The sequence below is a fragment of the Puma concolor genome, chromosome B1, assembly GCF_028749965.1.
Source record: "Puma concolor isolate L17-30 chromosome B1, mPumCon1.1.hap2, whole genome shotgun sequence".
In the NCBI taxonomy this organism is placed as follows: Eukaryota; Metazoa; Chordata; class Mammalia; order Carnivora; family Felidae; genus Puma; species Puma concolor.
In genome coordinates, this window is record NC_141670.1 from 57,377,913 (window position 1) to 57,404,240 (window position 26,328).

Here is a 26,328-nt window from a genome sequence, read left to right on the forward strand (position 1 = left end):
TGTTTGTGAAGACCTTTATCTCTCCTTCTATCCTAAATGACAGACTTGCTGGATAAAGGATTCTTGGCTGCATATTTTTTCTGTCTAGCACACTGAAAATCTCGTGCCAATTCTTTCTGGCCTGCCAAGTTTCAAAAGAGAGATCAGTCACGAGTCTTATGGGTCTCCCTTTGTATGTGAGGGCACGTTTACCCCTTGCTGCTTTCAGGATTTTCTCTTTATCCTTGTATTTTGCCAGTTTCACTAGGATATGTCGTGCAGAAGATCGATTCAAGTTACGTCTGAAGGGAGTTCTCTGTGCCTCTTGGATTTCAATGCCTTTTTCCTTCCCCAGTTCAGGGAAGTTCTCAGCTATTATTTCTTCAAGTACCCCTTCAGCACCTTTCCCTCTCTCTTCCTCCTCTGGGATACCAATTATGCGTAGATTATTTCTTTTTAGTGTATCACTTAGTTCTCTAATTTTCCCCTCATACTCCTGGATTTTTTTATCTCTCTTTTTCTCAGCTTCCTCTTTTTCCATAACTTTATCTTCTAGTTCACCTATTCTCTCCTCTGCCTCTTCAATCCGAGCCGTGGTGGTTTCCATTTTGTTATGCATTTCGTTTAAAGCGTTTTTCAGCTCCTCGTGACTGTTCCTTAGTCCCTTGATCTCTGTAGCAAGAGATTCTCTGCTGTCAGCTATACTGTTTTCAAGCCCAGCGATTAATTTTATGACTATTATTCTAAATTCACTTTCTGTTATATTATTTAAATCCTTTTTGATCAGCTCATTAGCTGTTGTTATTTCCTGGAGATTCTTCTGAGGGGAATTCTTCCGCTTGGTCATTTTGGATAGTCCCTGGCGTGGGGAGGACCTGCAGGGCACTTCCCCTGTGCTGTGGTGTATAACTGGAGTTGGTGGGCGGAGCCGCAGTCAGACCTGATGTCTGCCCCCAGCAGACCGCTGTGTCCACAGTCAGACTGGTGTGTGCCTTCTCTTCCCCTCTCCTAGGGGCGGGATTCACTGTGGGGTGGGGTGGCCTGTCTGGGCTACTTGCACACTGCCAGGCTTGTGATGCTGGGGATCTGGTGTCTTAGCTGGGGTGGGTAGGCAAGGTGCACGGGGGCAGGAGGGGCAGGCTTAGCTTGCTTCTCCTTAGGTGTTCCACTTCAGGAGGGGCCCTGTGGCAGCAGGAGGGAGTCAGATCCGCTGCCGGAGGTTTGGCTCTGCAGAAGGGCAGAGTTGGGTATTTGCGCCGAGCGAGCAATTTCCCTGGCAGGAACTTGTTGTCTTTGGGATTTTGGCTGGGGGATGGGCGGGGGAGATGGCGCTGGCGAGCGCCTTTGTTCCCCACCAAACTGAGCTCTGTCGTCCGGGGACTCAGCAGCTTTCCTTCCCTTTGTCCTCCAGCCTTCCCGCTTTCCGAGCAGAGCTGTTAACTTATGACCTCCCAGACGCTAAGTCGCGCTTGCTGTCGGAACACAGTCCGTCAGGCCCCTCTGCTTTTTGCAAGCCAGACTCGGGGGCTCTGCTTGGCCGGCGAGCCGCCCCTCCGCCCCGGCTCCCTCCCGCCAGTCCGTGGAGCGCGCACCGCCTCGCCGCCCTTCCTACCCTCTTCCGTGGGCCTCTCGTCTGCGCTTGGCTCCGGCGACTCCGTTCTGCTAATCCTCTGGCGGTTTTCTGGGTTATTTAGGCAGGTGTAGGTGGAATCTAAGTGATCAGCAGGACGCGCGGTGAGCCCAGCGTCCTCCTACGCCGCCATCTTCCCTCTCTCTGGCTCTTAAAGTTTTTCTAAATAGGGTAAGGTTTCTGGGGTTGGAAAAGGAAATTAGTTCTCTACTGAGCTTGGTGACTTGTATGAGTATTATTAATTTGTTAAATCCATTTGCTTTGAAATAAAACATATATTCATAAAACTACACAAATAAATTATAGTTTAATTAATTACAAGACAAAAACACTCTTTGAATGACCTCTCTCTGCTCCAGCCAATCCCAATTAAGAAAGAGAACACTGAAAGCAATTCTTCCATGTTGGTGTCCAAGTCATAAACCCCTCCTTCTCAAAAGGTAACCACCACCCCCACTTTTACAGTGATCATTTCTTCGTGTTTCTTTACAGTTTTAGCAAAGGTACATCTCCAGGCACAATAGCTTAGTGTTGCACTTTTGTAAACTTTAATATTTCTTTTAGGTTAATTACTAATTTATCATTTCTTCTTTTTCTCTTTCTTTTCAATATAATTATTTGTTTAATTTAGCAGCTTAGTCTGTGCCAAGCAGCACTGCTGGTTTTTTTAAGAAAAGCCACTCTTTTTTTTTTTTTTTTCATATATGAAATTTATTGTCAAATTGGTTTCCATACAACACCCAGTGCTCATCCCAAAAGGTGCCCTCCTCAATACCCATCACCCACCCTCTCCTCCCTCCCACCCCCCATCAACCCTTAGTTTGTTCTCAGTTCTCAACAGTCTCTTATGCTTTGGCTCTGTCCCACTCTAACCTCTTTTTTTTTTTTTCCTTCCCCTCCCCCATGGGTTCCTGTTAAGTTTCTCAGGATCCACATAAGAGTGAAACCATATGGTATCTGTCTTTCTCTGTATGGCTTATTTCACTTAGCATCACACTCTCCAGTTCCATCCACGTTGCTACAAAAGGCCATATTTCATTTTTTCTCATTGCCACGTAGTATTCCATTGTGTATATAAACCACAATTTCTTTATCCATTCATCAGTTGATTAGCGTCGCTCCTTATCAGGGAAATACAAATCAAAACCACACTCAGGTATCACCTCATGCCAGTCAGAGTGGCCAAAATGAAAAGCCACTCTAAAAATAGGAAAACATTTAACTTATTTAAACATCCCAAAAGATTTACACAAAGACACATACATAGTTTGATGTTTTGCTTTCAACCTGTGCTATTTTTACTAACTCGTGTTTTGTTTTGCTTTAAACATTAGCAACATTTTAGGGGCACCTGGCTTAGTCAGACGCTTAAGCACCTGACTTGTGATTTTGACTCAAGTCATGATCTTACAGTTCATGAGTTAGAGCCCTGCGTTGGGCTCTGTGCTGATAGAGTGGAGTCTGCTTGGGATTCTCTCTTTTCCTCTCTCTCTGCCCTTCCCCCATTTGTGCTCTCTCTCTCTCTCAAAATAAATAAATAAACTTAAAAAAATAAAAATTAGCAACATTTTAGAATATAGATAATTAAATTACTGACTAGTGATTAGATTACTCATCTATAATTCATTATTGATAGTATTTTATCATATTAGCATTTCAGTTTTAAATTTAGTAATAAAAATATTATGAATAAAATTGTAAATTGATATCATTTTCTCTACTACCCTCATCCTGCTTCATTTTTTCAGAAGCAGCAGCTTAAATAACTGTTGTACTTCCTTTCAAATTAATATATCTATACAGATATCTCAGTCAGATGCATGAGAAGTTTATGCCCTCAAAAATTAATTTTATTTACACTATAAGAATTTTAGTCAACTAAATAAAATATAGTATCAACTAAATTTTTAGTGAATACTAATTTAGTTGTTCAGTTTTTAAGGTTTGGGGATTAAGAAACAAACTTCTGAAGTTAGATTAGTTTTATATATATCCCACATCAGGCATATAGTGGCTATATATTGCTTGGAAAATTTTACAACTTCTTTTCCATATATATATATATAATGAGGACAGACATACTGGGTTAGACAGGATTCAGTTAGGTTACCCATTACCAAAAACCCTGAAATAATGATGGCGTAAAAGCCACATTTGTCATAAAAGGAGTTGGAGATAAATACCGCAGACCCCTTTGATCTTACTCCTTTCCGTTTCTAGACTTGTCACATTATGGTTCAAGAACACTCAATCTCTAGCAATTACATCTGCAATTCAGGTAGCAGGAGTTATAAGGACAAAGGGCATTTCTTCCCCCTTTAAAAAGAATTTCCATAGACTTCTGTTTATGACTTATTGGCTAGAACTTAATCACAATTCCACACTTAACAGCAAAGTGATCTGGATGATGTAATTTGTATTTAAGGGAGACCATATATGGTTATAAAATTGGGAATCCTATTACAAAGGGCTGCTTGAATTCTCAAATGCAGACTGTACCTTGGCTTACATGCATACATTTTCTTCCACATACAGAATGCCTTACTGAAGCAAATCAACCAACAATTTTATCAAGTAACTCCACCTAAAACGGAGTATGTCCAAGGTAGTTAGTCCTGTCCATCACATTCTAGAGAAGCTGTCTGCTACAAAATGTCAATACGCAATGTACAAGTAAGGATAAGAAGTTAGTGAAACAAAATATTTTCCATTCAGAGATGAAAGAATGGAAAGCAAACAGCCTTCACAGGTCAAGAGCTAATGAAATATGCAGAGATAGAACAGTGAGGGACATCTTTCCTGATGATGCTGTTCCTTGATCCTGTGTTTGTTTGTCGATGTGCAGGGCCCTGGTTCTTCTTTCAGGGTGAAAAAATCTCTGGTCTGTCTTTCTTGCTGGACTTTTGGAGTCTCTTCCTTTTTCAAAATTCTTCATAACCACATAATAAGTTAGCATTGGAAAATAAGCCATTATTGGGGATTCCAAACATTTCAGAGGCCATTTCCTTCTTGCGCACTTATAGGGTCCCAGAAATTGTTTAAAAACATTGAGAGACCAAACTAAGAGTTTTCTTTCAAAAGATAATCCCCGCACAAGCTTAGTAGGCTTCCAATCTATTTCTGTCTGTTGAATTTCATGTCTATGTGGAATTAAATTTTTTAAGCTTGACAATTCTTGTGTTTCACTTACTAGACCGTTATAAGACCATCTTCGTCTCTCAGCTTAGTGACCATGATTCATGGTCATTATAATGGATTTTAGATATTTCCCTCAATCCAACTTCAGACGTTAATTCTATTATACAGAAGACACTTAGAATTGAATTTGGAGGTGAGCAGTGAGAATGGAGTAATATTTTGACTATCCCATGGATAGACTACCTAGGAATGGTGGTTACTAATTTCCCTAATTGGAGTTAAGCGACAGACAGATACAGGATTGGTTTGTATATGACTGTAGAGTCCATATGGTGAGGTTTTGATATAATTACAGATGGGTGTAATTCCAATGGAGATGCTAAATTTAGGGTTTTTAAAAATCATCTTTTGTGGAGACTTTTTGGGTGGCAGCTCAAGAAGCGAACTGAGAAAAATTGTTCTGCATCAATTACAAAATACAGAGTGAAAGAAATATTCTCTCTCTAATGTCCACGAAGACACAGGTCTCATCTAGGACCTGAAGACAACTTAGAAGCCAAGGAAGTAAGTTAGCTAATTATTATATAAAATGTAGTATATCATAGGAAATATTAAAAATAAAATATAATATGAATTTTCTATTGCTTCCAAAAAATTAAGCCTAGAACAAGTAAATTTGAAAACATATTTCCTCCCAGCACAAGTTTTAGAAATATAGGTTGTGGAAATATAGACCTTATCCTATCAACTGATGTATTTTTCCTACATAATTATCATTCTAGGAAAATTGTCTCAAATTTTATAAGCTTTATGTAGACTATGTTCCTCTCAAACTGGGATCTGATCATTATGTAACATAATTAAATGTCTTTTGTGTAATAAAGTAATGGAGAATATATTTTATTAACCATAATTGTTTGAAGTCTTCTATGGGTACATGATATAACATAACAACTTAAAGTAACACCTTAGATCCATTACCTTTAAAAGGATTTAAGCTTTTGAAAGTTCTATGCTTTTCCTCCTCATAATTCTAGATGTACAGGACTAGTTCAAACCTTTTCTAAACTTTATAATGCTTTTATCTGAAAGAAACTTCAGGTTTTGATCACTTGGCTAGTATTTAAACAAAAATAAAAGCAACTTTGGGGCACCTGGGTGGCTCAGTCAGTTGAGCATCCGACTTTGGCTCAGGTCATGGTCTCACGGTTCATGAGTTCGAGCCCTGTGCTGGGCTCTGTGCTGACAGCTCCAAGACTAGAGCCTGCTTCAGCTTCTATGTCTCCCTCTCTCTCTCTCCCCCTCCCCTGCTTGTGCTCTATCTCTCTGACTCTCAAAAAATAAATACACTTTTAAAACAATTTTAAAAAATAAAACCAACTTTGACTTAGTTGGGAGAAGTAAAGACCAAAAGAAACAATGATACCTGATTTTTAATAAGAAGGTATCACACACACACACACACACACACACGCACACCATAAATTATCAAGTTTTTCTATGTAACCTTAAAGGGTTACAATAGCCTAGGATGACCAAGGTGACTAGATGATAAAACAGGGTGTGAATACAAAAGGCAGATGTATTCAATACAATAAAAGACTCAAACAGCAAACAGATATTATTTCTTCCATTTGAAAAGTAAAATAAGCTGAAAAAAAAACCCACTTATGTCAACCCTATAACGTAGTTCTATATTATAACTTGTATATATATTTTATAGCATTTATCTTATAACCATATAGCCTTTTATATATTCATTTGTATGATATATTCAGTGGTATGTAATTTTATAATTATCTTCATAGCCTACATTTAGCATGTTATTAATTTTGATAGCTATCATTTTAATATCTACTGTTACAACTTGGACATACAGGTTATCTTACTCAAGCATTCTCCTTCCATTATTTAATGACATCATGATAATTTAGTGTATGTGTAAAGTTGATTTAATGAAGAAATCTGCCTTACAGCAACTAACGCAAAATAGAACACTCTCATGCAATGGTTCAGAAGGTGTGTAGGTATTACAGGGAAGTTAAAGAGTTCTACTCCACATAGCCATCTGCCAACCCAAATTCTTCTTATCTTATTGTTCAGCCATCCCATATGTTTTTGTATTTATCTGCATGATTGGAGTTGGCTCCATTCCATAAATAAAGAATTGGGGGTGGAGGAAAGCAAGTGAATGACATAAAATTCCCATCTAAACAAGTACCCCTAGGGGTGCCTGGGTGGCTCAGTCGGCTAAGTGTCTGACTTTGGCTTAGGTCATGATCTTGTGGTTCCTGAGTTCAAGCCCTATGTCAGACTCTGTGCTGATAGCTCAGACCCTGGAGCCTGCTTTGGATTCTGTGTCTCCCTCTTTCTCTGCCCCTCCAGGCCTCATGCTTTGTCTCTCTTTGCCTCTCAGAAATAAATGTTACAAAAAATTTTAAACAAGTAACCCCACCTTTCTGTTGACATTCTATTTGTAAGATCTTTATTAACAGGGCTACATTTAGTTGTGTAGGAGACTGGGTAATCTCTGTAGCTTTCCTGTCGTGGAATGAACTATAGCTATCATCATGGATGAAGGAATAAACTAATTTTGAGGGCCATTAATTAGTTCTCTGCCATAGTTGGCAACTCTTTCATCAAATTATCTGTGCACACTCTTCTTCTCTTACATAGAACACATTCATACACTCTCTAATGGCAAGAACCCATTGTTTCATCCATTAGGTTCATACAGCTTAGACTTCAGTGTCTCTGACTGACAAATAAATCCAGTCTCTCCATAAACTACAGACTGAGTCCCCATGAGTTATCATTTAATGAAAAGACAAGACATCTGCTCATCATACACACACAGTAGGTAAAATGATGGGTAAGAAAAAGACAACTGCAACAATAATTTCCATTTATTAAAAGGAAGAACAGGAAACAATAGTAGGAGCCAATGAAATCCCTGACCAAACAATGAAGTAAGTTCCTTGGTTATACCTTTTCAACACTTCTGGTTCTTCTCTTTGGATAAAACTTTCTTGTTCTTTTTGTCTATGTCCCAATCTTTCCCCACCTGTTGATTTTCACTGTGGCATTTCCCTCATAGTCATATCTGAAATGGGTGACTTTAACATTTATCTTTTCAGAAAAAAATGTTTCTTTATTTATTTGGGGTGGGGAGAGGGAGAGTGAGTGGGGAGAGGGCCAGAGAGAGAGGGAGAGAGAAAGAATCCTAAGCAGGCTCCATGCTGTCAGCCCAGAGCCTCACACAGGGCTCGATCTCACAAACTGTGAATTGTAATGCTTAATCTGACCACCGTAAGTCAGATGGTTAAACAACTGAGTCACCCAGGCACCCTGATATTTGTCCTTTTGAACTCACAAGTTTTGTAAACATTGGTAATGTGGGTTTGAGGTTTAGGTGGTCTAGTCATGTAGTTTACTTGATACTATTTTTTCTTTTAAACACTTGGGAGCCTAATTTCACATTTTTCTTACTCATTTTCTTAACCTTTCTGACTCTATTTTGGTTCATAATTTCTATCTTTACCTGTCTTTATTTTCTCTTCACCTATCTTTATCTTTTCTGGTTTACTATGGTAACCTTAAGGCCATCTGAAACAAAAGGCCCAACAAAGAAAATAACACTCAAATTTCTTTTTTTTTTTTTTTATTTGTTAAAAGTTTATTTATTTTGAGAGAGAGAGAGTGAGCGAGCAAGAGAGGGACAAAGAACAAGGGAGAGAGAGAATCTCAGAATAGGTAAAACAGCTCAGAGCCTGATGTGGGGCTAGAACTCATGAAATGTGAATCGAATCACATCCTGAGCCGAAGCCAAGAGTCAGACACTTAACCGACTGAGCCGCCTAGATGCCTCCCACGTCTGATTTCTTTATATCCACAAGATCATCCACACACCCAAGGTTGCATGACTATGCCCTGATTTTCAAACCAGCATAGCTCCTCACTCCCACAGAGGGGAAAAGAAAATAAACAATAATAAATAATTTCTTTTTAGGCAAGTGATGTGGAATATGTACATATTTTGTTCATAGTCTATTAGAGAGAATCTAGTCATACAGCATGTGCCCAGAAAAAACTGCTTTTGGAACAAAGCACATCAACATTTTGGAATTTTTAATATATATTTTGAACTGTATTTTAATGGTTTTACAATTATCTTTGGCTGGCAATATATCAATATTTCATATAATACAGAGAAATATAATATCTATAAATTATAAAATATGTCTCTTCACTAATGATTTAATTTGCATATGCTATCTTAATATTGAGATTATACATTTTTCCTGCTTGTTTACTGGTTGACTCTAATGTGTTATTGGTATTTTTCTTATGGGTTTGTATGGGATATTCATATAGGATAGTGAGGCTATCAATAGACACCATTGCCTATTATATGTTATTGGTTGTATTTTATTTCCAATTGTCAAATTTGTTAGTCTTCATTTTTTCCATAATATCTAAATTAAGGAAAAAGTCTTTCCCTCATTAAAAGTCTTTTCCTATTTAAGTTGCAATAATAATACAAAAGTCTGCTATGTATTATATTTTGCTTTGACAGATTTATTGAATAAAGAACTAAACAGATTTTGCCTACAAATTGTCAGTTAATGCAATATTAAGTTAACCCATATTTGGTCAGAGACATAGTGCCTATGGTTTTATATTTCATTATCCAGGTAAGAATTGAGATCTCATTACGCCTCAAGTTGGATCTTAGCATATGTTGCCACCTTCGGCTTCTACACAGCTATCTTCTAAGTGTGTGTAGATATTAAAAAAAACAACAGCAGCAATAACTTATTTTACATACAAAATTGGAGAATAGGGGTACCTGGGTGGCTCAGTCAGTTAAGCAACCAACTCTTGATTTCGGTTTAGGTCATGAACTCACAGTTCCTGCGATTGAGCCCCACATAGGGCTCTGTGCTGATAGCGTGGAGCCTGCTTGGGATTCTTTCTTCCTATCTCTCTGCCCCTTCCCCACTTTTGTATACACTCATGTGTGCACTGTCTCTTTCTCTCTCAAAATAAATAAATAAACTTTAAACAATTGAGGGGTAGAATTACATGAACCGCGCTGAGAAAATTCCTACCACTGTTTGACTTTCAACAGATTCATCACGAAGATTCCAAGATTCATGATTAGAGTGAGGATAAAAGTTTGCCCTAGTTTAGTTTACCTTAAAAATTAGTGATATGCGAGTTAAGCAGTAATAATTAACAAGCATTGGTTTTAATACTAAAATGTGAAAAGTCTCTATTTTTAAGTATGTGTCATTTTACTTTTGCCACTGTGCATTAGTTTACTTTATCAACCCCAACTTGATTAGTTCAGAGAACATTATCCAATTGTTTTTTACCTTGTTAAGACATTTTTAAATGTCATCAAAGCACTGATAATCTTCTGGCCCATTTTAAAACTGAAACCTGTGTGTGTGTGTGTGTGTGTGTGTGTGTGTGTGTGTGTGTGTTATAATTTCCTTCTTTTCCTTTTTGAATGCATATAGCTAAAAAGTAAAAAGTAGTGATAGGAAATAATGTTCTCATACTTTAAGATCAAATCATATCATAACCCATAAGTTTGTGAAGCAGGATTATTTTCTCTGTCAATGATAAGAAACAGCATACCAATGATTATATCTCCCTACAACATAAAGATATACATGAGAAATCTCAAGAATGGAAAAAGTAAAAACATAAAAAAAAATGTTCCCCCAAATACAACTAAAGTCTCACAACTAAAAAGGCTTAAAACATCAATCCCTTAAAGTGCAAACTCTTTAGAGTCAAAGACCCTATTATTTCTACATATCTGTTAAGTACTTTGACTTTTCAAAATAAATAAATTACCTTGTAATAATGGTAAACAGTTCTTAAAAATGAAATGTGTCTTCATAAGATAAAGAAATTTTATCTTTTTTCTTTGTTGATAAGTTGGCATAACCTTTCAAGGTAACTGTAGACAATGTTTTGTTTTAGAATTATTTTGCAAATAATTAGTGAAATGTCAACAAATCAGTTCAGGAAGAAAGGTTTATTTCCAATGTAATAATTTTATGCAGGAATGGATAAAAAGAATGGATGAAGGGCTACATGAAAGATGAGATTATTGGAAGATGGTACACAGAGATAAAGAAATATTGAACTCAGGAAGGAAGGCACATAGGACAGTTTGGCCAACATCCCAAATCTTTCCTTCCTATACTTTCTCTCTGAAAATATAAATACAATATGCTAAATATTGATCATTTAAGGCATTTTCTACCTGCTTTGGCAAATTTCAACCATTAGTTCTACTACAAGGTACTGAAAGTCTCATCACTACCTCTCATACACTGAAGACAATGCTGCCTGCGTCTCAGTGTGAGCCTCCTCGGTACTCCTCTACTCACAAACCTGGATGACATGACAAATAGCCACATTCTCTTTTCTTCCTAGTAATTACTTGTAATGATATCTATTGCCACAGCCATCACAGCCGCATCTTAAGCTTTACTTCTAAAAATTTCATATCTAATATTTCATCCTCATCTTCAAAATTCCCCTCAATTTGTTCCCACTAAGTCTGATGATGATACTAATAGTGATGATGATGATCATCATCAATGAAATCTCATCTGCCCCTGAGCTCTGATCTCTTTACCATGGCCTTATATATCAACTGCATCCTGATTTCACTTCTGTAGAGGATTTATCTCACACTCCTCCTTCCAGATCCCTAGCATCCCTTCCCAGGCTTATCCTCCAGATTTTGTGGAGTTTACAAGAGATAACGCTGGGGCTACTACAGCAGCTTTACATGAAGAGCTGGAAGTGCCTGGGCCATGACTAACTGCTGAAGGGACATGGCATCCCAGCTCCCTTGCTTCAAGGCATGACAAAACCTATGATGGGATTTATGCCCCAGAGTTTCCTATACAGCGAGGTAAAGTGCAGGATTTCACTTAAAATCATAGTCTTGCTGGGCTATCATTCTTCTTCTACTTCTTTACCATTTTCTCCTCAGTGCATTTAATTAATAAATCATTTGCAGAGAATTCTTGTCTTAAAATCTGTATTTAGGGAGGTTTTATGTGAAAAATTATGAATTACCTATGCCTTTTAAACTACTAATTTTCCCTTTAAAGGGGTTATCACTACTTGATACACATATACATACATACACATACTCATACATTTGCACATGTGCGCACCTGTGTTAGTTTTTATTTATTTTCTGGCTGCATGAGTAGTATTTCCCTTAAACCCAATAACTGGGTTTTCTCTAAAAGAGTACCATATTCTCACCTGTCTCTGGCAACATCCTTCTTCAGGAGATGATAAATCTTTGGGGTCAAGGTCATTTTCCCAACCATAGCTGCCCCCCACTTATATATCATGTTCCAGATGCATGAAATCTTGAAATTTCCTAATGAGATGGCCAGTCACCCAGTTCTAGTCCAGAGTATACATGGGCTTTTTACCTGGGTCTATTCTCCCAAGGGCAGACATCTATATGTTTTCTACCCCCTTCTCTAGTCAGAGGAAGGGCATAGCTGGATCTGTTGGTAAAGGAGGTAATACGTATATAGAAACTGATCACATGCCTGTGAGGCTCCTCTTAGAAAGAGGCGGCAGCAGAGAGCAGAAAGTACAGGTGGAGGAGAATAGAAGACTTCATTTTAACTCTCATGCAGGACCTGCAGATATAATAAGTTACTAAAAAGGAAAAAAAATACCTGTGAAATATAAATTAAAAAAATTTATAAAGGTCAGACCGACTCTCATCTTCTCTGCTTCAGTGTAATACTCAGTTGAGCATCAAGTATGAAATTTCATTTTCAATATTTATCGTGGTCAGTCAGTAATTCAAATTGAGATGATTTTGCCTCAGTCATCCTTCTTTTACTATCTTCACTACAGAGTGAGTGAACATGTGTATGTGTGTCCATGCACATCCTTTTTTGAGAGCACCCATCCTTCAGAAACTATACTTTGTTGTTAAAAGTCCTGACACTAAATCTATTCCACCTCAATCTGCCAACATGGGATGTTTAAAGAGACCAAAAAAGGCCAAAACCAAATCAAAACCCACAAATAAATACTATCAAAAAGGTATCGACTTCACTACCTATCTTAAGAGAAGGTACAAGTTAATCCTCAAATATAGTCTCATTATGTTAATAGTAGTTGCCATTCATAGTTCCTCCTATAGGAATTTAAATGGGATGATAACCCATTGATATCCAGGAAGCACTTTTTCTAGCTCTCCCCAAATTCTAGCTAGCATGATGGATTGGCTAGGTATTCTATTTAGGGAAAGGGAAATTTGCTTTGAATTCATATTTCCCTTTGTCCTCAAAATTATCCCATCCTTTGGCAAGAGAAAAAGGTCCTACAATCTGACTCTGGAAATGAACATGTCTGCCAGGGTAGTATAGAGGGTGGCTATATTTAGTTTTAATAGGTCTAAACATATAGCATTGTTTATGAAATCCAAGACATTGAAACGACCTATGTGTCCATAGATGTATAAAGGCATAAAGAAAATGCTAGTTACTAGACCAAGCTTCTGCTAAAGTGAACTAAAGTTTATAGTAATCAGAATCATTTCCCAGAAAATCTGAGTGTTAAATTGTCAAGCGCACATAATCTCCACACTGGAGAAAAAAAAATGCATAAGTCAAATATTATGCAGCCATAGAAAAGAAGAAAATCCTGACATTTGCAACAACATGGATGGGCCTGAAAACATTATGGTAAGTGAAATAAGTCAGAGAAGACAAATACTGTATGATCTCACATATATGGAATCTAAAAAAACCCAAACAATATCATAGATACGAAGAAAAAACTGGTGGTTGTCAGACGCAGGGGTTGGGGGAATGAGCAAAATGGGTGAAGGTGGCAAATGATAGAAATTCCCAGTTATAAGATAATACATCCCAGGGATGTACAGCTTGGTGAATATAGTGAACAATACTGTATTATATATTTGAAAGTTGCAAAGAAAACATCTTAAAATTTCTCATCACAAGAAAAAAAATGTAACTATATGTAGTAATGACTGTTAAACATATTGTAATAACCATATATACACACACTTATGACTATATATATATATATATAGTGATTATGTTATAACCTAAAACAGATACAATGTTATATATCAATTATATCTTAATAAAGAAAATACTCCTAAACATTCTTTCTAATGAAAAGTCTGCTCTTATATACTCTTCAATTAGGGCCTTTGTTAAATTCCTGAATGAATGTACAAATATCTTGACTTTATCTGGTAAAGTGGTAACTCTCAGCCCACCTCTACTATGTGTACAAGAGTAGATAATCTTATCATTGTTTTAATCATATAAATTTTGGCCAGTAGGATGTCAATTGACTTTTTAAAGTTTAAAATTAAATTAAATCGGCCTATGGTATCTACGGTTTTTCTGTTATGGTACAATAACAGAACGGATGTGATTATAAGAGAGAGAGAAAAAATGGCAAATTGAAAAGAAGAAAAAATACCAAAGAAGAAAAAGATAAACATTTTTAAAAATTTTCTTTTTCCAAAGTATAAACTGTTAAGGTATAGTAACATACACATGATACAGTATGGTTTTATCCCCTAAAAATGTTGGTCAGAAATTCTGTTCATAGCACCATGTATGTATAGAGTACAAGTATGTCATTATAAACATGTATATAGTTTGTGAAAAAGGGCTACATTCAGTTAAATATTTTTGGAACAACAATCTAGAATATTCTCTAACAGATCAATTTCTTAATAGGCAATATTTTATGCCATACTTCAACAGATTTCTGGTGAAAACTGGTTAATATATAAAGTGCTACCACCACTTTTGTAGAAGGATGCACTTATACAAGTAAAGAAAAATTACACTGCTTTAAGTGCATGAAACCAACTCTTTCCAGAAAAAAGATTTGAGATGCTTCTTAATAATATGAAATATACCCTCCCCTTAATGTAAGAATTTTCACTTTTTACAGCTCATATGTAATTAACTCTCAAACATTTTAATAGCTAATAAAACTATGAAGAAGCTGTAGCAATATTTTGGAATATTCTGTATCAGTACATAAAGAATTTGAAATAGTGTTAAGGCTTAATATTATTCAAATAATAAAAAGTAAGTCATCCATAATTATAAAGAGGCTTTTTTATCACAGTAATGAAAATTTACAAAATATTACTGCTGTGCAATTATGATAATGGTAATAAAAGACAATTTTCTTCAACAAGGTCACTGTTTGAAATTTAGCTACAAAAATCTAGTCATTATCTTAGAGACGTAGTTTCCAAAATTTTATCAACTGTATAAATATTTTTCTTAGCTCTTTCTTTATATTTTTTTGAAGAAATATATATTCACCAAGAAGAAGCAAAGACATGCTACTCAGTTTTAAAATTGGTAATGTTTCTTTTCAGAGTGGATACAAACGTATGTGTGTTTTAACTTTATGGATTTATCTGATTTTTGCCATATAAAAAATTAACCAAAACCTAACATGGGAAGCTGTGCTTCCCTTATATCTGTTTTTATCAAAATCACACAAAACATATCATGACTTTAAATTTTTGAACCAAGCCGATTTACCCATGTACAAAATAACATACAGACGTTTATATGATTCTTTGTGAGGAAAATGTCGTAAGTTCAGCTTCTCTAGCTTTGCTTTTTGCTATATTTAGGCACTTAGTTGCAGGGATCCTGAATCTTTTCCAATAATTTCCATCCAGGATATCAACCAGACCAGTCTACCCAATTGGTACTTCTAATAGGATTGCCCAAACCACCAAAGAGAGGGAAACTCACAAGCTCACTTATCCTTTCTCAAGCCTTGATCATCTCAAAGGAGTTGCTGTTAATTCTGTAGTTTTAAAAACTTACTATTATACACACTATCAGATCCTTTTTAAAATGAGATGATAATATCAATTAAAAGTAACTCAGTAGATGAAGGGAAGATTGATGAGAAGAGTTCTCAGTAACATAATCATTATGTTTTGCCTGGGAATATTGCATGTTTTAGGTAAATTACAGTATCAACAACCTCTTAATTATATTTATACGTGGTTAAAATAAGGTATAGGTAACAAAGACTATACTAAATGAAACTTTTGGTAAAGTGAACTAAAGTTCACATGTTACTAAAGTAACAAGAGTTATTTCCCAGAAATGCTTAGTGTTAAATTGCCAAATACAAATGATTTCCTTTAAAATTTCTTGTCAATATTTCTAGCATTAATCATTCTAAATTCTATTCTGATTTGCTCAAATTTCAAGCCTGTATCAATTTTATTTGTTACTCTGTAATGCTTACTTTATTTATTTTTAGACAGAGACAGAGAGACAGAGAGAATGTGCAGGGGAGGGACAGAGAGAGGGAGAGAGAATCACAAGCTGGCTTTGCACTGTCAGCACAGAGCCTGATGTGGGGCTCTATCCGAGGAACCATGAGATCATGACCTGAGACAAAATCAAGAATCTGACGCTTAACCAACTGAGCCACCAGGCAGCCCATCACTTTTTATATACGTAATCCACTAATGTATATTAAAGTAAACAGTGTAACAAATCCAAATAAAATTTGGAATTTTTCATATGTCTTAAGGGGAAAAGTTCTCTTTTGAGCTCCAATTCCAATATTATGTTGTAAATAGTCATAAACACAAAGAAACAAGCAGCTCCCCAACAATATCTTATAACTCTTTTGTAACGATATATTCTAATGATCCTAAAGACCTTTTAAAGCTTTGTACAGATCCATGGATAGATCTATAACATCACAGTGTAATGTTCACATAAAAACATCTAGAGTAATTTTGGGTTTTTCTCCACCTTGCAATTACTGATTTATTTCTATCTGAGGTGGTGAGTCTACCATTTACTAGATGCTCTTACATTTTTTTGATCATTTTGGTTTTTGTACTTGATGTTTTCATATAATTCAATTATCTTAATGGATATCTTTTCTTATCAGTTATATAGTATTGTAGATTATCTATGGCCTATGGTGGATGTTTGATTGATTGGAAATATCTTATAACCTTATAATATTTACATGTGATATAATACTTCTAATAAATAAAGTATGCATTTATAATAAGGGTTGCCAGGTGGTTCAGTTGGTTGAGCATCTGATTCTTGATTTCAGCTCACGTCATGATCTCAAGGTCATGAGATCAAGTCCTGCATTAGTCTCTGTGCTGATAGTGAGGAGCCTGCTTGGGATTATCTCTTCCTCTTTCTGTCTCTCTCTGCCCCTTCCCTGCTCATGTGAGTGTGTCCTGTCTCTCAAAAGAAATACACATTAAAAAATATGTATTTATAATACAATCTATATCGATGTTGGTCTTTGGCTAAAACAACACGATTTTGCTTGACAATCTTAAAACTGCTTTTTCACCCCCATCAGTACAACTACAGGCACATACATTTAACCACAGAGAGGCAGTGCAGTAAGTAATTGATAGATTGAATTTTGAAGCCAAACTACATAGGCTACTATTTATTAGCTGATTTAATTTTTGTTGATCCTAATGTTTTTCATATCTCAGTTCCTTACATGAACAGGAAAAATACTAACAGGTAGGAAGCTTTTGGTTAATTTTAAGGGCATATGTGTCTTTTTTAAAACAATGAATACAATTATTATTTTCTTTCTTTTAATTTCTTTTTAACAAGTCCTTAATGGAAAAATCTTACAATAATCACATAGGTACCTCAACAGTTCATTTTATATAACCTTTCTACATCCTGTAAGGTTATATTTTAGTTCAATAAACTTGTTGTATTTTTTAATATCCATATAGTTTAGTTGAATTAGCAATTCACTAACCATCTGGCTATACTGTCATCAAACATTTTGATGAAGACATTAAACATTTTAGTTTTTATTTGATTTTCAGTCTCATAAATGATTCTCAAAAGAGAGAGGATACTTCCTGGAGAAGTCTAGCAAAATCTCTTGAGTTATTATTTTTTTTTATTGTCATTGTTGCTGTTTGTTTCTTTTATTTTCCTATTATCCCATATTCCCAACTTACCTCCAACTACTGATACTCTGATATGGATAAGCTCCATCATTATCACAAATCACACTCTTGGAGATTCATTATTGCTATTTAAAAAGCAGTTTTAAGTGGCACCTAGGTGGCTCATTCAGTTGAGTGTCCATCTTCAGCTCAGGTCATGACCTCACGGTTCCTGAGTTACACCCCTACATTGAGCTTGCTGCTGTCAGTGAAGAGCTTGCTTCAGATCTTCTGTTCCCCCCTTTCTCTGACCCTCCACACTTGTGATCTCTTTCTCAAAAAATAAAATAAACATTAAAAAAAGCAGTTTTATTTTTACTTTTATTAAAAAAAAATTTCTTATCTAGGAATCTTTTGAAAATGCTATGCTTGAATAGTCCATATCTTACCTTCATTTGACCTAATATCAGCTGTCTATCAATTTTAATTCCATGATGATTTTCTTGCAAATATGGGACATTTAAAGATTAAGATTATAGTGTGAATGATAAACAAATGTTTCAGACAAAATGGAGTGCATCCCATTTTATTCCTCCAGCCAATCTCAACAAAAATTTAGGGTGAAATACAAAATTAGCCAACAGAGAACTATGAAAAGAATAAGAAAATGAAACAGACTGGCTAGTGACCTTGAGGCTTAAGGGACAACCTGAAGGTGAGTTCCCTTGGTTTTTGTTTGTCTGTCTTATTGCCTCATATATACATCCTGATCTGTGTAGACCCACATTTTATGAATGCCAATGGATACAGACAAAAAAAAGAGTCCCACCCCCCAAATCTTCTCTCTCTAACCAAAGACTGGGAAATTGGCAGCCTAACATGGCAGAAGACTTTTACCCATGTCTATTCCAGTCAACACCATGGAAAAAACCATGAACCTCCTCCACCCCAATATGGGCTACAGCAGCAGAGTCAGTCCATTGGCAGAGCTCTGACTTTCATCCCAACCCTTCGGTAAGGAAGTGACAGTCCTTTCTGAGTTTCCCGTGAGGACAGTCCTTTCCTCTTTCTCTACCTGAAGTAATGTAATGAGGTGGTGATTCTCCCAGACTAGGTCAGTGGTAGGAACGAAAGGGTGTTAAGATATTTACATTCCACTTACAATGATAAAATGATGATGCTGGCAGAAGGACACAAATTGTAATTCCTAGAACAATAATTAAAAGCCTTTAAAATGTGATACTCAATGGTACTATGTCTAGATAAATGTAGAATTGTAAAACCCACAGAAAAAAGGGAAAGAAGATTCAGAAACAAAGAGAAGAAACAGAAAGAAAACAATAAAATGGCAGACTTAAGTTGAAAGATATTAATAATTACATTAATTTTACTTATTAAAAATATAATTTACTTTAAAAAATATATATATAATTTTATATTTATATATTTTAAATTTATATTTAAAAATATATAATTTACTTTTTTAAAAATATATATAATTTTTATATGCCTGGAGTATTTTCAGAGAAAATACAGAAGACATTGGAAACAATGATTTCTCTGGGGAGGGGTCTGGGGGAACTGAGGGTCACAGATAAAAGGGCTTTGTTTTTACTGGGTACTCTTCTGTACCATTTGACTTTTTACTGTGTGCAAAGATTACTTAGAAAGGGGGGGCACCATTTGATATTTGTTGAGTACTGGCTACGTTTCAGTCACTATTAACTGGTGTTTTACTATAAAATCTCCTTTACTCTTTACAACAGCCTTAAGTAAAACCTTATTTTACAAAGGGGAAATGGACTCAGGTAATATTGTCACTTGGTTTACACAGCTGATAATGGCAGTGTGAGGCATGTACCTCAGCTCTTTCTGATTTCCAAAACCATGCTCAGTCCCACAGGTTATACTGCCTTGACTTCAGGTCTTTTGGAAGGAGCTAGATTTATAAGATAGTAACTTTGAGACTACTTTTGAAAACATGAGGATATTGTGAAGCACCATAACATGGGTCACACCAGCTTCTGAATGAGCCTTCATTAACCTGGGACTCCTTGTTGAAAACTATAAGACCTAGCAACACAGTGAGGTTGGGCCTCCCTGAAGACTGTCTCCTGCCCCACCACCACCACCCAGACCTTTGCTGGCATGTAGCCTGCTCACGCCAATGGTGGAGAAAGTGCCTGCTCTCATTCTCTCTTCAGTAAACCACTCTGTCTATATGGGAGAGTTTCAGATAGGAGTTAAATGGCTGGTCAATACTAACTCTCTTAAGCATACAGATCCTTCATTATTTGACAGTTATCTTTTGATGGACACTCTGAGCCAGGCACTTTTCTTAAGTGTTAAGAATTATAGAGGTGAATAAGATATTGCTCCCAGGAAGTGTCTGTCCTGGTGTGAAGAGACAGGCAATGAACAATTTGGCAAATAAGGAAACCATCAGAGAAAAATGGATAAATATATCTATCTATATATAGATATAGATATATAGATATATATAGATATAGATATATAGATATACAGATATATAGAGAGATATAGAGATATATAGAGAGATAGATATATAGATATTAGATATACATATATATATATACATCACATCTTCTTTATCCATATATACATATATACACATATTTATACATATATACACACACACACACACACACACAAACACATATATATATATCTCCCACATATATAATGAAATACTACTTGGTGGTGAAAAAGAATGAAATCTTGCCATTTGCAACAACATGGATGAAACTAGAGTGTATTATGCTAAGTGAACTAAGTCAGTCATAAAAAGACAGATATCATATGATTTCATTCATATGTGGAATTTGAGAAACACAATAGATGAACATAGGGGAAGGGAAGGAAAAATAAGATGAAAGAACAGAGGGAGGCAAACAATAAGAGACCCTTAAATACAGAGACTAAACTGAGGATTTCTAGAGGGTAGGTATGTGGGAGGATGGGTTAAATGGGTGATGGGTATCGAGGAAAGCACCTTTTGGTATGAGCACTGGGTGTCATATGAAAGAGATGAATCTCTGGGTTCTACTCCTGAAGCCAAGACTACACTGTATGTTAACTAACTTGAATTTTAAAAAAAAGTGTACTGAAGAAAATTTAAATTAACTGTTTTGATAGAGTGACTGGGTGACTACTTTAGTTTGAGTCACCAAGGAAGGCCTTCTGAGGAGATTATATTTATCTAAATGACAAGAATGACAAATATTCCCTGGGAACTACTGTACTTAGAAACAAATTCAGGTTCTTTTTGTATGCTTCACCTCCCACCCCAATCCCATTCCAAGCATTTATTTACACCATGAAATTTGTAATCCCAGAAGCTAGAGCCAAAAAGGAACCTAGAAGTCTCTTAATCTTATGCCATGATTTTAGACATGAGGAAAGAAAGAGCCAGAAAAGTGAAAAGAGCAGGTCATATAGCTAGTTAGGGGTGTGACTGGACACTGTGGGCCCTGTCTTTCAGCCCACATTTTCCCCAGAATTCCAACTCCTTCCCCATTTATCTTAGTGTCCATCTCCTCATTGTAGAATCTTTGCCCTGGTACCTGCCTCTCTGGAGTCCACATACACTAAATCTTCCCTGGACCACATGGGCCCTTTTAGAGTAGAATTAGAAATCCTGAGAAGACAGAAGGGTCTTGGGGGCTGGGGTAACAGTGGGAAAAAAAAAAGTATAACTTCCCACAACACAATTTCAGCACATCCTAGACATACTTTCGAGCTGTGCCTAGCTGCTGCCACCCCTCCCTGTTCACAAGTGAGCGCTAAGGGTTCTACACCGGGGAGCCTCCTGGATGTGTGAACTCAATGGAGAATAAAGACATCTCTTCAGCAATGTTCCATGATTGAACCAAGCCAGTATGGAAATGTTATATTCTATGATCCCTGTGCCTCCCAAAATGCTTTACAAAACCATTAACCACAGAATTTCTTTAAATAACAACCCCCTTTATACATTTACAGTATGATCTATGAAAAATCAATCTAGGTAAAGATTTTATCTCCCCTCTGCCCCCCAAACAGAGGTATTACACCAAAGGCAATAACATAAACTTGGATTCTTAATGATAGATTTTAGACTCGTGTATTATGTAATGGTTTTCATTCATTCAACACATACTTTTTGAAGTGCTGTACACAACACACTCTTCCAGGTTGCTCGGAGGACACGGCAATATAAAGACAGCCTCTGCTCTTTAGAAGCATGCATACACACAACTTTAGCACAGGCTGTGCTATAACAGAGGTAGGGACAGATGCTACCCAGGACACGGAATGTGAAAGATTATATGTCAAAGATCAGGGAAGAAGACCGTGACACAGTAACATTTTCATTGTGTTTCAAAGGGTGGTTAGGACTTGTGTAATTGGACAATCCATTCCAGAAAAAAGCACACATCATGGCATGCTATACAGGAAGCAAGACGTACAGGGGAACATCTTAGAACAGAGAGAGCCCAATGTAGCTTGATTCTGAGATAGGAAACAGCAAGGGAGAGAAGACGGGTCTAAGAAGGCAGATGAGAGCCTTGAATGCAAGAATAAAGTTTGGACCCAATGCATAAACCACAGAAGTTTTGAGCAATATTTGGGCAGAAATAGAACATAATCAAAATTGTCCCTTAGAAAGCTCATTCTCACAGCCATGTCCAGGGCTGATCTGAATGGATAAAGGAGTCCACCAAGAACAGGGAAGCCCATTAAAAAATATAAATATTGTGTGGTTCCTGGATCATATAAGGAGGAATAAATTCAATAGCTACAGTAAAGGTAGTATTGATAAGAAGGGAAGGTATCAAAATCCCAAAGAGGGTGTCTAGTTTTAGAAAGGGGTGGGGGTGGGGATGGGGGTCACAGGACTCAGATTCAAGCCTCGAAAGGAGAAGTCAGAATGAATGTTAGTAAGGGGTATCTCTTTAAGGAAGAAGAGTTGTGAGTTGCCCCATACTACAGGCAGTAATCATGAGTTAAAACTTACCCCCGCTGGACATCTCTGATTCATGTGTGAAGCTTCAGTTATTAATAACTCCTTTTCTGGAGGTATACAGATGTGCCTGTTATACATGCGGTCCCAGAACACTTCTGAAATGATTATGTCTCTATAGCAGCAGTGAAAAGCAGCTTGATTGGGGTGAAGAAGCAGGAGTGCAGAAGAAACCTATTTTGAACAAATGATAACTCAGTACAGGGAAGGCAACTTTAATCAAGAACACAAGGAATAATCTAAGTCTGATGGCTGTGCCCTGATATAAGGAACTACATGATGGATTGAGGTCTTTCAATTTTAAGAATAAGGCCCTGGGTTTCCACTATCTGAGCCACATATGCTGTGTCACAGGTAAGCATTCACAAAACTACGTGTCCAGGGTTTTCTGACAAGATTGTGACTTTCAAGAAACTTATCTCTGGTCTCTTTTCCTGGTTCTTCTTTCTAGAAATATACAGTTTGGTTCCATTCCAGTCAGAGCCATACTGACATCTAGAAGCTTGTTCTCAGCCACCTGGCTCAGAGAGTCTATAGAAATTGCCATAAATCAGTGTTTCCCAACATGTTTTACAGAATATGAATTTCATGAACAAAGGGGTCTCATAATAAAATAAATTTGGGAACTACTAGATTGAATCAAATTAAAGATGATCCTTTGCTATAGATACGACCTATCTAAACTTTCAAATGTTAATATGTTCTGGGAATCTCTCAGAATGAGAAATAGGAGGTAGCACCCCCCAACCTTATTTACCTACAGAACCATTTTCAGCAGTGTCTCAAGGAACAAATGACCTGAAGAACATACAAGAGAAACACGAGTGCTAACAGCTCGTTATTACAAAAGCTGACATTATTCTCAGGAACATCTGTATTTAAGTGGGACTCAGGGATGACAATAAAAGTAAATACCTATTAAGTGTTTACTAAGTGCCAGGCACCTTCTTAAGTCCTTTACAAATATTAATATATTTAGTCCTCATAACACCCCTGTGATTGTGGTACTATTATTTTTTTCCCATTTTATAGATGAGGAAATTTGAGGCATAGAGTAGTTAAGAAACTTCTCCAAGGTCCTAAGTAGACAAGTTTGTGAGCAGAGGAGCTAAGAATTGAATGTAGGTAGTCAGGTACCCACAGAAATTAGTTTCTAATGATAGAGTCAGACACTGTGATCAGCCAGCAGTCGGACAGATCCTGAGAAGAGCCTTGCATGGCTAGCTTCTAATCATGGTACATTCAAACCTGTGTGCTTGTAAATTAGGTTTCATAGATCTCCCCAGTATACTGTGTTGGATACAACTTCTGAATTGTACCACTGATTTGATTTCTTCACCAAGTTATGTTATATTACACATGTATACTCTTCCATTAGAACAAAGTCATGATTCAGACAGCACCATAACCAATAAAAATGGTAATGCATAAAGAAGATAATCTGGTGGTTAAACCAAAGTAACAAGCAGATGAAGGTGCAAATTTGAAAAATGGTTTCTCGTGTGTTTTCAATGTATTAGCACTCTTACGTCCCAGCTCAGATACCAAAACCAAGGTTTTGTTTTGATTTCCTTTAACATGTTGCAAGATTTTATATCCCTAATCCATCTATTTTGCTTGAGAACTGCCAAATGCCCTCCCACTTCCTCTCCTTGTTCAGAAGGATCATCACCAGTTTTAGGAGCATCTGGTAGCCAACTTCACTGAAGAACAGATTTCTTCCCTCAAAAGTGACATTGATCACATACCTATTTAGCATGTTGGACTAGTAGGTTCTCTTCTCATACATTTTGTAACAACTGTTTTTTGGGCTCAGGGATGAAGCTGTGTTCAGATAGCATGTTGGAAGCAGCAGTGGTGAGAAAGGTAATAATCATCCATCCCTCACTCCGGCAGGGAGGCCTAGTCCCATTCATCATAGGACACAGAGCTGAGCCCAGTGGGTAACTCCAAGGGCACTGTGTCTGTATCCCTGGTCACCAGACTAGGCACAATCCATGTGTAGCCATAGCCAGTCAGCACTGTTGGGTTAGCTACTTCAAAGATGTAGGTGGTTTCTTCTTTAGTTCAATAAAGAAGACTGATGGGATTTTGAAGTTTCCTGAGCTGGCTCTAGATCTTAGAATTTTTATCATCCAGGGACATGTCCAGCAGGAGGACTTTCTCTAACTCTCAGCCTATTAAGCTGTTCTTCATGGTGCTACAAGTCTTGTTTACAAAACCCTGGTAGCCAGAGAAGTAGGTAGTGACAATAGAAAAGATGTATCAGTCATACTCTTCCATGATGTTGAGCATTACAGAAGCATGCTGTTCAACTGATGGGGCAAAGTGGAAGAATATGAAGGATTCAGCTGAAAGGAGAGGGCAGATGGGCAGATAGATGATCCACAACACTGCACAGCTATCCTCCATCAATAATTACGTTGACTTTAAATAGTCTCAGCACAATGATGAAAATATAGACATTAGCAGAATAGAGTAAAAACCTTGATTTACTTATATGATGGCTATAGGAGCTTGACTTCAGGTCATTAAAGTTAAAAGTCCAGGGGCACCCTAGGTGGCTCAGTTGGTTAAGCCTCCAACTTCAGCTCAGGTCATGATCTCATAGTTCGTGAATTTGAGCCCCACATCAGGTACTGTGCTAACAGCTCGGAGCCTGGAGCCTGCTTTGGTTCTGTGTCTCTCTCTTTCTCTGCCCCTCCCCTGCTTGCACCCTGTCCCCCCCCCTCTCAAAAATAAGTGAACATTAAAAAAATTAAGGTAAAAGGATAAACTATTAAAAATATATGCAATGAAAATACTAATAAAAAAGTAGGAGTGGCTATATTGATATTAGATAATGTATACTTCAAAGGAAATTACTGACAATAAAGGACATGAGATATTAATAAAAGATTCAGCTCACCAGAAAGATATAACAATCTTTAACATTATGCACCAAACTATAGTAATTTAAGCAAAAACATGAAGTAAAAACTGAGACTAGGAAGAAAAAGCAGATATATCCATAGTTATAGTTAGGGCCTTCCACTCCCTTTATTTATTAATAATAAAACCACTAGACAAATATTCCACAAAGATACAGAAAAGCTGAAAAATATCATCAGCCCCTGGATTATAAGTGACATTTATAAAACACTCCATTGAACATCAGGATAGTATGCATTCTTTTCAAGACTGCATGGGACATATACCAAGATAGACTATATAATGAGCCATAATATTAATTAGTCAACTAATTATAAATAACTGACACCACACCAATATGTTTCTGAAAATAAATGACAGAAACATAATGGGAAAATCTTCAAACTCTTAGATATTAAACAACACACTTAGAAATATTCATAGGTCAAAAGGAAGTCTCAAGGATAATAAAATATGTACATATTGAACTAAATATTAATGAAAACACAAAATATCAATATCTGGGGGACTAAGTGAAAGCAAGAATTAGAGGGAAATTTATAGCACTACATGCTTATATTAGAAAAACAAGGTCTCAACTCAATAATCTAAGCTTCCACTTTAATAAACTAGAAAAAGAACAAAATA

At 36.6% G+C, this 26,328-nt stretch overlaps 1 pseudogene; it reads right to left on the minus strand.

Moving 5' to 3' along the window:
* Positions 1-24,361: 24,361 nt before the first annotated feature.
* On the minus strand, positions 24,362-25,182 carry LOC147581658 (glutamate receptor ionotropic, NMDA 2B pseudogene; annotated as a pseudogene).
* Positions 25,183-26,328: the final 1,146 nt, after the last annotated feature.